The 15,266-nt window shown below is 37.6% G+C and overlaps 1 protein-coding gene across 25 annotated transcripts in view; it reads left to right on the top strand.

Annotated features, from left to right (window-relative positions):
- Nucleotides 1-3,562: 3,562 nt before the first annotated feature.
- The window catches only part of LOC127617366 (MAP kinase-activating death domain protein-like), an 81,054-nt gene continuing 69,350 nt past the window's right edge, over nt 3,563-15,266 (top strand). For all 25 annotated transcript variants that reach the window (XM_052090742.1, XM_052091200.1, XM_052090828.1 and 22 more), the window contains exon 1: nt 3,563-3,953. The gene's annotated coding sequence lies outside the window, so the exon portion shown is untranslated. The remainder of the gene's footprint in view (nt 3,954-15,266) is intronic.

Raw genomic sequence — 15,266 nt, 5'->3', positions numbered from 1 at the left:
TTTTTTGCGGACGTCCCAGTCACGGCAGTGTTAACTTAAGCGTTTGTTCTGTACATTTTAAGGATGACTGTTTTGAGAACAAATCTCAATATGATGCTGGCTTTGCCAGAAAACTGTTGCTCAAAGATAAGTCCGTGCTGACTATTCTGGGAACAACGACGACGCAAACTGTAAGTAATCTATTTTAAACTTTAAACTACTTTTTAAAGCGCAATTTCATTCATTATGAATAATCACAGTGTTTTTACTTAGTTTACTTGCATATTGTTCTGGCTGGGGGCGTCAATAATTGATACATAGGCACTGACGTTAGCCAATCATAACAGTGGGCGTTAACACTGAAGTCTTAAATGGAAAACGCCCCCAAAACAGACTGTTTGAATCAGAGGATGAGAAACAGGGTGGGAAAAGGTCATAAATCACTAGATTTTAAAAGTTTTTCTTAAAAAAAATATATATTAATACTATAATTGCACCTAAGGGAACATAATAATACAATAAAAAAACCCATGTCATGACCCCTTTAATTTGCTCAATCAATCACACCATCTCTGAGCAACATGCGAATAACCAGACGCCTACGTCACTTGATTTCGGTTTGCGCCACAATCACAAAATAAAATCTTGCAACATGAAGATATCGACTTTTTAGAACATAACATTTTTACTTGCAAATTATTTACAGGAGTTAATCAAACAAATACATGCCAGAGCACCAGTTCACGTGACTAGCCGTAAGCGTAATCGTGAAAGCGATATGCACGTCATTTTATACACCCCTCTGGCAGATAGAATGGTGCGGTCCAGTCCTCCGGATGTAATGCGGAACCATAGAAATAGAGCGGTGACATGGCACATAGCATTAAACGGGGATTTTTTTTTTTTAAATTATTATAACAAAACAAAAATTTTAATTTTTTTATGAGGATTTTTTTCACTCATAAATGTACAATTTTAGTCAAAAATCCACTCCTGACTCTCTCTTCATTCTTATGTTAAATATGTATTGGGCAGTTATACTAAATACATAAATATCAACTGACATTTGCTTTGGGGGAAAATGCATTCTAAATTCAAAACACGTGAACAATAAATGCCCTCGAAATTAATTATTCTTTTTTTTTTAAATTATTATTATTCTCCATTACCAGTATTTCGCGATATACACGAATAATGCAAATAGCCAAAAACAAATGTTAGATAATTTTGTCATCCAATGTATTTAATTTATTTGTTGATCTGCAATCCCCGTCTCGATATGGCTCAGCCGAGGGAAGAAAAGAAATGACACAGAGACTCAATGGTATCAAATCTCTTCTTCAAAGTTTATTGTCTCAGCTTTCTGTTATGTGGTCCAGAAAACCACATTCCACTGGACCCTCACCAATGAAATAGTTATTTACCTTATATGGGGGTGACATACATTCAAGGTACATGGGAAACGTGAGAGAGAAAAAAACACATTCCTTAGAACATCTTCAGAACAGGGAGCAGCTGTAGCTACCCAACAAAGAAGTTTGAAAGAGGCCTTCATTATTCCACATTATATCACCAGAGAAGTTTGTTGAGAAGCATTAATTATTCCACAACAAAAGAAGAAGAATGTTAATCATATTGCTTCTGAAGATAATGGCTGTGGTTGTGTCTTGTTTGGATGTCTGCTTACTAGTTAGGATGCATCCTTTGAAGGCTGCAGTATACAGAGTGTCCTTTTAAACAAGCCTTTTTTAAACGAGACTGCCTTCCTAGGACAAACAGAACGTAACACAAACGGAACGTTGCTATGACAGCATGCCACTCTTTAACAAGCAGGAGCACCTTGAGTGAGAAGGGAACAAAGTCCCTTTAGAAGGGAATGCATGAGGTACATTTTAGGAGAGTTATAATGATGTAAAGAGAAAAGAAAATAGATTTTTCTGGTGTACTTTTAGTCTAATACTTTATTTAAATTATTTATTAATATAATTATACATATTATATACTCTGCACCCATCTACTGAGGTACTTCAACTTAGGAATTAACATTACTTGCGTTTGAACATCTTATGGCACTTTTCCACTCGCCTCAATTCTACTCGTTTTACTTTTCTGAGCTTGCATTTCCACTGCAGTTTAGTGCCCCTCAGCGTGGGTGGGATTATCGGATGATCGTCATAGTTGCGCCACCTCTACTGCCGTGACATCAGCTTAAACACGACACAAATATTACTGACCATAAACAATAACACAACCGCTAGCTGTTAACTACTAGCTCATTGTGCTGCATAAAGCAGTTGTTACATGGTGATTTTACACAAGTGTAACAGTTAAATTGGCCTGGTTGTTTTAGAAGCAAACTTCCAGTAGCTGGTCAACTAAATAAAGTGAAGCTTTCAAGCAGAGTATAGAGTTAACATAACAAAATGTACAATCCTCCATTGTGGATCAACTCCAGTCCAGGGCACTCTCCCTCCCATTGCTCGCTGGTCTAGATAGCGTCCATTTGGTCAAACCACTTCCACTATTCCTTGATGATTATGTAGTCACTTTTAACTTTTTTAAGTTTTTTTTTTTTTTTTTTACGTTTCCCTACACTGTTGGTAGGTCCGGTGGTAGCCGTGTGCGGTCAACAGCTGATACACTTTCTGAGAGACTTTTTCATTTCACTCGTTGCTAACGAGTGGACCGTCTGCACCTCGTTTATTGACCATGGCGTTTTTACGCACAGCCATTTCTTTTTTCACAACTCGAAAGTCACGTGAACAAATGATACTGCCATCGCTGTTTCAAACTTTATAACTAGCAGGTTGATGTGCTGTGTTGGAATTCACGTGACGCTGCTAGTGATTATTCTCTGACCAATCAGTGATCTGCAGGATTTTGACGTCACATTATCGGCTCGCCTCCCTTGGAACCTCGACCGAGGTGGTACTAAACAAAGTACCGTGCAGTGGAAAAGCCCCAATATTTACAGGCAAATTTTCATAATTATTTTAGACATTTCCACTGAAGCAAAGAATTGTGGGTCGTGTGTGCCCACTAAGGATACAGCTCATGCATTCTCCGAATTCCTGAGAAAGAAGGTCACATTCGAAGGCTGCATTCGGAGTGTCCTACTCGCTTTTCTGAAACAAGACAGCCTCAATGACGTATACGGTCAACAAATGCGAACTCTGGAGGACGCAGCTCCCAATTTAGACATAGCCATAGATTAAACCGCTTGAGTCTTCTGGATTACTTTATGCTGCCTTTATGTTCTTTTGGAGCTTAACATTTTTTGTCACCATTCACTTGCATTGTGTGAACTTACAGAGCTGAGATGTTCTTCTAAAAAAATATTTGTGTTCTGCATAAGAAAGAAAGCCATACACATTTGGGATGGCAAGTGGGTGAGCAAATGATGAGAGAATCTTCACTTTTGGGTGAACTGTCCCTTTAAGCGAATGTCTGCGAGCGCATAGTCACGTGATATAATTTCCTTTTCTCAGCGATGGACCGGATGGACCAACCACAGTCGTTTGTGATTACAGTGATGGACATTTTGTTTTATGAATTTCCAGAAATGGTGTGGGTGGAGGTACATTCGTGTCTTATGCACCAATTTCTGAAATTAAAATATGAAAACAAGCCTAGCCCAGTAAGCACCTGCTACCCACTGTACGGAATTCACACGCTCACGCTGAGCTCGTAGAGGCACTTTGCGTGTAGTGTGTGTGTGTGTGAGTGTGTGAGAGAGAGAGAGAGAGAGAGAGAGAGAGAGTATCTACAGACACGGTCATCATCATCACCACCACATCACTGACAGACTAGCTACCGCAAGACACGGATGTGAGATCGTTGCGTCGTGCAACCATCAGATAATGCGTTCAGCATCGTTGGCAGGGACGAATGTGTGTTAAGAAGGCGTTATAAAGCAGCAGTAGGGCCAGAAAAAAGGCTAAAGCGAGTAGCAGCTGTGGCATTAGCGCCTGGAGGTCAGTATCTGTATTATTACTCCTGTTCTATTGTCTAATGTCATATGACTGATATGTTGGTTTGGACCAGTGGTGCGGTGGCCAGATGGTTGAAGGTGTTACTTCATAGCAGTATGGAAATGCAGCTGGTTGGGTAAGACGCTTTGACAGCTAGATCAGTGCCGCTGATCCTGTTAGCTGCTGCTAGCTGTGTTTACTAATGTGAATAATAATGCCGATGGTCATTATTATTCACTTTATAAATCTGTTACATTGGACATCTGCTCATAACATCGTCGATTACAAAAACTCTTGAATGCCAAGGCTTTCAAAGGGCAAATCTTGCCATCATTCATTTATGTCCTCGGTACATTCAGGGCAAGCTGGATGTTATAGACAGCAGTCAATAACACAACACATTCATTTTGAATTTGACAGTCTGATGCGCACACAAGCCAATGTGAAATGTTTGTTCTCCAGAGGGGGTTAGGATGCAGCATGTAGTGTTCTCAATCATGTTATCATCATATCATAAGACTGGCTACTTGCAGGTATTGCAACACATCATACAGTACCACCTCTCTGAATTGCGTGAGCAGTAAAGCCTTGAGCTTGACACTGGAATATCTAGGAGAGTTTAGACCATGACAAAGATGACTTGCCCTTGAATGATGTTGCTTTTCTTCTGGGTGAAATGTGAGACAGCTCTGTGCCTTTCTCAGTGCCATAGCCCGTTTCCCGTCCCTCTTTATTCATGTATCCATTGATGAATCATTGGATTGGGATTACATTTACATTTGGCAGACAAAGCGACTTACAGTGCAATTATTACAGGGACAATCCCCCAGAGCAATCCCCTGGAGCAACCTGGAGTTACGTGCCTTGCTCAAGGGCCCAACAGTGGCATCTTGGTGGTGCTGGGCCTTGAACCTTCTGGTCAGTAACCCTGAGCCTCAACCACTGCCCCCACAATTTAGATCACATGTATATTTATTTACATTTACGCTTTTATCCAAAGCGACTTACAGTGCAATTATTACAGGGACAATCCCCCCCGGAGCAACCAGGAGTTAAATGCCTTGCTCAAGGACACAATGGTCGTGGGGTTAGAACGTGGGGTTAGAACCTGTGACCTTCTGATTAACTGCCCTGTGCTTTAGCCACTACACCACCACCACCACTCCAGTCTGGATTATAATATGAGCACTACTTAAGGTATAGAAGTGAATTGTATGTGTCTTTTATTTATATAGTCCATGACTGTGTCTCAAAAGGCAAAGGGACTGCCAAATGTCAAATAATTTGTTTGAAATTCTGTGCAGGATCAGTATTCTTGATATTAAGCCATTCTCATAAATTACAGGGGCCATGACATGACTTTTTAAAATTATTTTAATATGTTCCTTGAGGTTCACATTTATATTAGTAAAGTTATATTGCACAAAAAACAGCTATATATTTGTAAAATTATAATTTTAATTTTTCACCCTCTGTCAGAAATGCTTGTTTTTGTTGCTGCTTCTCTTTGAAGACTTGACAGTAAATGGCCACATTTATGATTGGCTCTCTGCTCTCTCCTTGACATCTGAGCCCTTCTAGCAAGGGGAGCCTACAAGATTAGCATAAAATAGCTTAACACGGCAGTCCCAGACATTCAATGGTGGTACACTGGTGAGGAGACGAGGCTGTTTTTTTGAATGGATGTCTATGGTGAAGATGCTTCTTTGAGCTGAATAAACTGCATTTTTAGGAAACAGCTCATCACCTAATTAACTGACAGCCTGGCTGCTAATCTTCAGCATGTTATTCACTAAACAGTCCATTTGGAATAAACTATGTGTAAAGTTTACTTGATGTGAAATTGATGTTGTATAAGAGAAGAAACAGACAATTTTGCATCAGGTAGGTACTGGTTTATGGCTCTCCCCATTCATTTGTATGGCATTCGCAAACTGTGACTTGCTGTCGTAACATGCTAGTTGACTGTTACACTCTCTCCTATGGTCAGAAACGCAGAGCAGAGCTGGTCCTAGCAATTTCAGGTCCCTAAGCAGATTTCAAAATGGGGCCCCCCTACCTTCAAGTACACCTATAAATTGTGGAAATAACAAAGCTATTTATTTGAAAGTGTAATGCTTAAAAATGCAAAACTATCAGCTGTAGTTTATCAGAACAGTTATAACTACTTCAAAAGTACAAAAAAGAAAGAACACATTTTTTAAACTAACCAAGCACATCGTATGCACAAATTAACAAGTATATTTAATGAAATTCTGTGCAAATGAATAAAAAGAATTAAATTACTAAATTAAGGTATGGTTATTAAGGTAACCATACCTTAATTTAGTAATTTAATTCTTTATTATTCATATGGTACAGAACACTTGCTATAAATAATGGCATATGGTATGTGCACCTTGGTGTATAATAAAACAGTATATACTGTAATCTAATAAGTTGGCTATTGTGACAGAATTTAACTACATCACTGGGAGCGGCAAGAACCACACCTGATGTGTCACATAATGGTACCTCGTCACTGTTGTCTTCAAATGCTAAGAGCGGCTTTAGAGAGAGCAGTGTCTTCAGGTCCAGGAAACAGGTTACCGTAACCCTCGTTCCATGGGCCTGGGAGATTCCAACACACGTTCGTGCGTGTGCCCGTCCACCCCCTTCTCTGCCCTGCCTAAACTTTAGTGATCAATGAAAAGGCACATTTATTTTCATTGATATCATTGTCCCCTTAGACACTTTATTTAGACCGTTTTATGTATTTTTATTTAAAATAAGTGACTTCCAATGGTGTTCACTTACTGTACATAGATCGATAAGGGAAATACTGAAATTGGCAAAAGGTGGACTCGAACAAAGAACGCCCACACAACTAACCAGCTGTCTTACTATCAGATCTTAGGCTGTGAGAAGTTAAATTCACATCTATATCTCTCCATGTCTTTTCTTCAAAGCATAGGCAATATTTGGTCTGTGTGCCCAGTGCTATTTTCACTTATTGCAAATAGTTATATGGGAATACTGAACCAGTGGTAGGAAGGCCCTATGCAGCCGCAAATGTCGCTTATTAGACAGGGCCGGCTCTGACATGGAAATTGTTATCTCTGTATAGAAGATCTATACAGCCATCTCACTGCTCATTGCTGTTGGGTGGGGCTACTGAAGTGATAAGGTAAAGTAGGCGTTGATGTGTTTTTGTGGTGGTCGGATGCAAATGTTTTTCACAGTGTGACATCAAAATGTGGAGGAAATAGAGAATGAGCCATTTTGGCAGCTTGGTTTTAAAAAATGCTTTTTGCAGTGAGGAGGAAGTTTTGAGATGTTTTTATAGTACAATGAATTCTTATATGGCAAAAGTAGGGCTGGGAATTTTAACACGTTAATATATGCAATTCATATTTTTTTGTTTAACCTGTTAATTAATTACAAAATGAATGCTATTAATGCAGTATCCATTTTTTTTACTGCCTAAAACTTAGTAGGAGAAAGGTTTTCCCAAACCCAGGCACGTTTTGTACAATGGGATAAACTTCACCAATGTTTTCCCCCTCTTTGTGTGGCTAACATTGGCATATGTAAATTTGTTCTTGCTTGGACTCAACTGCACATCCTCGCACAGAAACTGATTGTGTGAAGCAGAGCATGCATGTCCCGTCCATAATAAACACTGGAGTGGATTTACTGTACGGAGAATGAAGACTTCATCCACAAGGGGGCGAGTGATATGGGCATGCTGCTATATCTCTTCACATCGTGTGAAAACGTCACCCTGAGGGGCCGTTTACATGACAAACCTTTCAACTAAAAAGTTTTATGTGTTTTGGCTGTTCGTTTAATCGACAACAGTTTTTGGGGCCTGAAAACACAAACTTTTGAAAACGGGTTTCAAAGTGCAAGTTTTTGAAAACAATGCCATTATCGTCTCAGTGTAAACATACAAAAACGCAAATTTGTGAAAACGATGACGTCATGCGCATAAGTATTACGTGTTCAGTATATAGGCTTGAACTTCGAGAACTTCGTCCTCACCTCCAGGGCGAACAGACCAACATGAGATCACCAGTTGGAGTCATTAAAAAGGTGGCGTGCTTTATAGTCCAGGGTCACTTGTAGTAATAACGCAACCTCATTGTCGGACCTGAAAAAATATAATTTACCATAATTTACATTTGATTAATCACAGAAAAATCTTCGATTAATTAGTTAGATTTTAATGTCATGACCCCTTGAATCTCAGTTGCCCCCACGTCTGAGAACGTCAATCTTTTCATCTTATCATATGGCTTGTTGAGCGTGTTACCGCGGAGACATAGTGCGTGTGGAGGCTTCATGCTATTCTCCACGGCATCTCCACGCGCCCCACCGAGAGTGAGAACCACACATTATAACGATCACAAGGAGGTTACCGATGATAGAATCTGTTTGTGTGAATGAGCAAATCTCAGTTAGAGATTTTATGTTCATTGCTATGAATTAGGTTGATGCATATTGCTGTTGATTAGTGAATGTTTGACATAAACCCTGAATAAATATGTATCTGTAACTTAGGGTTTCATTTGATTTTGTCTGCCTTCCTGATTTTAAATCGCTCTCCTATGATGGAATTACATACATGTTTGCTTCTTGATTTGATCTTCAAGGAAATTAATTTGCCCACTTACCAGGATCTATAGAATTTAGCAGCTCTTACTTGTATGTTTTCTGATTTAGTTTTGGGTCTCATGTTTTCATGGCAACAGTGCCAGGATAGGTAACTGCAACGTTATAACTAGCTGATACGTTGTTCATGGCTATATGTTTTGTATTGCTTGCTCTGATGGTTAATGTGTTGGGGACATTATTAAATTGGACCTGCCAGCTCATCCTCCAACTTCCTGTGTGCTCCTGATGGTGTGTGTGAATGACGCTTTGACTCCATATGTGCGTAAGACAGTGAGGAGGAGTGGGCAGTTTAAAGCGTCTGTTGCTTTGATCTTATTTGTAGGTGGTCGTGTGGATGTTGGTGTCTGGCCTGGTTTTCTTCCTCTTCTCTAGATTTAGGGTGGTTTCACACCAGCACTTCTGGTGCACACCCAGGTTCCTTTGACAAAGTTTGGATCGTTTGGATGATGTGAATTGCTGTTTTCCATGCTCGGGTGTGCACCCCGGGGTATGGTTCATGTGAACTCCAGTACGGTTCACTGCTGATATGAATGCAGTCATCTAGGGGTGTAATGCTTAATCTTGGCGCGATACATTGTTGTTAAAAAAGGTGATGATACGCATCGTTGAGATGGGACTTTATTTTATTTTTTGAAATGTAAAAATTATTTTAGCGTCTGTTATATCCAATAATAAAACATGGTTATTCAAATGGAAATAGTTTAATTGCACTCAAGGAGCTTTAAAACATGATTGCACACAGTTTGCAAAGTTGCAGCCACAGCTGTTGTATGACGAGTTCGGCAGTAAGCAGTGGGAGAGAGATGCCAACCTTTTCAGCGCAAGTGATCGATTGTCCATTTCATTGAAGATGTATTTTAGAGTTTTTTCAGTTTTTTTTTAGATATAATCAGAGACAATTTTTTTTTAGATAACACAATTTTAATGTTAAATATTTAAATGCAAGTAATCAGTGACTGTGTAAGCAGCATTTGTATTTAACATAATTCTGTATTTTCAGAAGCATAATTTAATTATTAGCTAATATTTCCATTTAGTGTCAGCGTTTTCCTGTTCTGGGCTGATTTTAGTCCCAGTACATTTCTGATGGATCAGTAAACACTTTTAAGAAAAGTATTTTTAGCTAAAGTTTTAAGGAAAGGAACTGTTTTGCATATGTCTTTAAAGTAAAAATTATAAAAATGATCTTAAAGGAATAGTTCACCCAAAAATGTATTTTTTCCCCTCTTGATATCCCAGGTGTGTATGAATTTCTTTCTTCACCAGAACACATTGATATTACAAAGTTATTATAATTAAAAATGAGAGAATTTTCATTTACTGAACCGCAAGTTCAGTATTTTGAAATAAATCGTGAGATGAGTGATTTGTTACACCCTTACAATAGTCCTTAAATCGTGGAAGTGAACTGCTATAGATGATGTAAAATTCACTTCTTTGCAGGCTTCCAATCGCAATTATTATGGGATAATGCATTTCTCATACCCCCTTGTCTCCAAATAAATTGTCTTTTGAGAGCAGCTCACATTTTTCATGCCTTGTAAGGCATCCGCGGGCTCGTGGCAGACAAGCTCTAACATTCTTCACATCATTGCATAATCAGTGCGTGGCAGACAAACACAGGTGTCGTTCATACATGTAAAGATTTGGTGATAAATCCAAATTGAGGAATACTTCAATATGATTTTCATGACTTTGCAACACCATGCTCAAATACTCTACCATTCAGCAGCACTGCAACACTGCTTTTAGACATACAGCGCAACCAGTGTGACCTGATGTCTGAACAAATGACTCTTATGAGCCAGTTCTTTTGAGTCTACTAAAGAACAAAACATACAGCGTGACCAGTGTGGTCCGATTCCTGATTGAAGGACTCTTATAAGCCTTTTTTTATTTTTTTTTTAATATACACCGGAAAACATAGTGCTGCCTAGTGAACGAATTATTCTGATTTTTGTATATTGTTTTGATTATTTATTAGTGTTACTATTAGTATTAATCAAAACATACCGAACTGCAAGTCATTAATTTCGTCATGCCCAACTCCAAATTAACCAAGACTGTTTGCTGTGTTTCGTGTTTGGCTTGTGAGACTTCAATCTAAGTAATTACTGGATGGATATTAACATGTCAATGTGCAGTGCAGATATACACCATGTTTTCTAGTAATTAGCGATGTTTTATAAAAATAATTGAATGATTGAATGAGTGTAAAGACAACATTACTAATAATCTGTTATGTTAAATTATGATATGATCTCATAATTTGGTAACAGGTTGATGTGGGCAGTAAAGCCAATAAGTATTACATTTCTTATTTCCAAATATTTCTTCCTCAAGTACTGAAATAATTTTAATAGAACTGTTAAGGAACCAGAAATGTTTAGTGTAATCAGAATCATTACATTCCTTACCATTCCTATCCCTACTAATGATTGATCAGGTCTTGGAGATTGTCATATGACCGAGCATGACTCTATACAAAGATTTTACTAGTTAGATTCAATTAATTCCGAGTTAGGAATTTAAATTAATTTGAAACTCCCATGTGAGAAATCCAACTCTGTGACTTTTAAGGGTGTTTTTTGTATTAGATTTAAGATAAAATCTATTACAAAATGAGCTTGCTTTAAAATGTGCTTCTGCCAAGAATGCTTGTTTTATCTCAGCAGCGAGAGGGGTGTGCTGTGAGCATGTGTGCGGCCAATGGGTGGGATGGCTTTTGGCAATCATGCACTCTCATACCACATGAACAAGTCTGTGTAATGCATCACCACTGGCTTTCACAATTTGCACTAAATTTGACCTCAACTGGATCTGAAAAAGATTTAAATAGTACATTTGATTTAATCCAGTGTTTTCACCATCATGTGAAAGTTATCTCTTTGACTGATCAAATTCAATATTAAGAATTGCTATAATTTTGTGTAGCCGCTCACTATAATAAATGATGCATGAGGAAATGAGTGGTACAAATTAGAAATCTTAATTTAGTTTGAGTGGATTGCTTCTGTGCATTTTTTGCATGTACAGGTGCAATATCCTGCATCAGTTGATGCAAGCAAAAAACAAAAAAGGGTAGTTTAAACGGTTTTAATGTTGTTTATTTTTGTCTTCAAGGTTATACATTTATTACATTTCATTAAAATTTGTAATGTATGTGTGCATTCAGATTTTAGAACTTGTCAGCCATTGTGTACCTTATGTTTCTTTTTTTAGGCAGTGAATCATGGACCTTGTTGTCAGTGCTAATCTGTTTTAAGTGGCTACTTAACTGGATGTGTATAACGTGATCTCATAAGAACACGCATGTACTCTTATGTAAAGTTTGGTTCTTGCAAACGTACATTCTCTTACATTTGCATAGACACAAACTCATGCTTACTTCCACATTAGACATTCGGGCAAATTTATACAAACAAACTCGTATGAAATCATACAAAATAGCCAACTCGTAAAATATGTAAGAATTTTCATGACTGGGTTGGATAGCTTGTGTTGCCAGTAGTTGCATGCGCTCTCATTGGAAAATGTATGGGATCGTGTCACTTTGTCGTGTGATGCCTCTTGTGGTGTGAATGGGGCTTTTCACAAAATAAATGAAGACATACAGGTTTGGAATGACCTGAGGGTTATTATGACAGACATTAAATTTTGGGGTGAACTATCATGCCTTTAAAACTTTGAATCTTAAGGCCTCATTTATAAAAACATTAGGAAATTGATCATAAATGTGAATGTATGACAATTTTCCTAATGTTCCTACAAACGATTTACACACGTATACACATGTGAATGAGTGCATAAACTCTGCCTACAGAATGTCCACAAACATCATAATATGGTGTGAGAAAGAACAGAATAAATGTGCATACATTTATTCATTCATTCATATCATATAATGTTTTTGTGCAGTTGGCAAGGCTTTCTAAAAAAATTTGTGCCATTACCGGTATCTGCTCATATAGACCTCATTCATGTTAGCGCCATCTTTGATTTTGAATGGGAATGACAACAAGGCTGTGAGGGACAACAAGGCTGTGAGGGACAAAACATCGATAAATTATCTGTCCAAAAACATTCAGTAAACAAAGTACTCCAGACAACATGAGTTGTGGAAAATCAGATGTGATCTTTGAGCTTAATACAGCTTTATACCATTCATGCCATTGAAGAGATGGTAAGTTTATCCCTCACAGCCTTGCTGTCATTCCTGTTAAAAATCAAAGATGGCGCTAGCGTGAATAAGGTCTAATTAATATATAAGGAAAATTTAGCCTATTTGAACTACTCATAAGTTATTCATTTACATTTATCAATAATAAATCCATTCATTAACTGTGTTTACTGTAAATGCACCATTCTTCAACCAATGTCCATATTCTTGCTATAACTTTATATCCAAAAAGATGTTAACATGCTCTGGTACATATGCATAGTCTACATGGCAATCGTTTTCCAAATAACAACCAAACCATACACTGCATTTGAGTATTTTTGTCAAATCATCAGTTTTTATGTATGTCTTCAACAACAGCAGACAAGAGGCTGAAGGATGAATTGATGAAAAAATGTGGCGAGTTTTAAATATAAGAATTTCAACCATTTTTATATTGATTTAGCTATGTTTTAAGTGCTTTAAAATATAATCTTTCCTCCTTGCACCAAACAATTTGCTTGACGTATTACATAAATAAATACTACATTAAATATGACCACATATACTCGTATCGGAATATTCTTGTTCACATAAACGTGCTCACTCATTTATTAATATGGTACTTTTACTCATTTTTTTTTTTTTTTTTTATATATTTTTATATGCATCACTAAAAGTCAAATCAAGTCGGCATGCACTGGCACACTGGAGCAGCACAAAAAACTTTGTACTCTGGCTTGTCAGTTGATGTATGCATAAGAAATGTTCAAGTCAGTTTTTGTCTTTCTAAATCACAAAAAAAATAAATGTGTTCCTCACTATTGACATATGATCAAATTAAATTCCATGGATATCAAATCTGATCATATGTATGTTTTATAAATGAGGCCCTTTCAGAGAACCATAAATCAGAGTCTCAAGTATTCCAGAATGCCTGAGGGTGCTGTCTACCCTCTGTACCCTGTGAGATAACCTGCTGAAACCCACTGTGCTCTGTTCTTTAGAGCTGGAAGTATTTGATGATAAGTTTGTGAAAAAGAGGATCCTAATAGATAAAAAAATTAAATGTTATATTTAGATTTGTAGACTTTCCAGAGCTCCTCTACGGATCACAATGCAACCAGCTTCATCCTCCTGAGGACGAGGACATGATGCATCACCTTTCATGCTTGGTTACAGTATACCTTTTAATTATCCCTGGTTGTGTGTGTTTAAATGCAAATGGCAAGAGTGTAACTATTTGTCTTCTAGGTGGTGTAGTCCCTTATTTACTTTACACATTTTAAGTACACATTTGTGAACAGCTGAGTTGATCTTGCAATTAGGGAACCTGTATTTTATTGAAACAGTGCCTCATCTTTACTCTCTTAAACCTTTTCAGTGTTATAGCCCATATATAGAATAAGCATTTCAAAGGCTAAAGCAGAGGTGTCAGTAGTAATGTAATTGCAAATAAAGAGCTGACACTGTTGCAGAGCAAGCTATAAGCAATAAGACATGTCAAGTTTTTGATAGTGATACATCAGCCAGACTGATCAATCAGCTGATGCCCACAAAACGGTCTGCTTGGCCGATTAACAAAAGTGTTACCTCCCCCTTTGTTAGTTCCAAAATCTGTTGACAACCTTATCAATGGAATAAAAACAAACAAACAAGTGAATTAAGAATACATTTTTGTGTAAATTTGTGTAAAAATTCTGAAATTATGCATACATCTCATTTGCCACGGTTACAACCCCCCTCAGGTGGTCAGGCTCATTATAGGGGGAGGAGGAGGTGTAACTTATGCTGGTTGTGAATGATACCATCAAAGTAGTAGTGGAAGTTCTGATTTCCAACCAGAAAGACAGTGTGTGTGTGTGAGTAAGAAAAACTAAATGGAAGACTCCTCAAGACAGCTGATCAAATTTGACCTATCAATAGATCAAAAAGCTCTCCTCCAATCACCAGCCTACTGAATTCACAACAGAAAATAAAAGAAACCAAATGTCCCAAAATAAATATAGTTATATTCCTCTTTCCCTCCTTAAATACAAATGACCAAGTCCCCAAGAAATAAAAAATATATATTTATTTTTTATACACTATTTTTCAACACTTTACAATCATAAGATTTCAGTCAAACTAATACAAAACCTTTCTCCAACACTCACTCAAACTGAAGGTTTATATAGGCCTCCTAGTAACCTCCAACACCTGTGAATCCTAATTAAACCAACCCACTCAATTCAGCCTAATAGTGGGGTTTACACACTATCCATTCCAGAGGGATGAGAGAGAGAGAGAGATAAAAAACAAATTACAACCCAGACAGGGATGTAACAGCCATCATTAAATTTGCCATCATTCTTATTGATAATGGCATTGGCAATTAAAAAACTCATATCGGTCATTCACTAATGTTGAAACTATCAAGTTCTAAAAAATGTAATGCAAAAAAACTTGTTGCCTTAATTAGTGTATTGAGAGACATGGTATGTTGAGTGGCCATGGGAAAT

Source organism: Xyrauchen texanus, chromosome 1 (assembly GCF_025860055.1).
Source record: "Xyrauchen texanus isolate HMW12.3.18 chromosome 1, RBS_HiC_50CHRs, whole genome shotgun sequence".
Classification (NCBI taxonomy): Eukaryota; Metazoa; Chordata; class Actinopteri; order Cypriniformes; family Catostomidae; genus Xyrauchen; species Xyrauchen texanus.
Note: the sequence above shows the minus strand (reverse complement) of the source record. Positions and strands in the feature narration are given on the sequence as shown.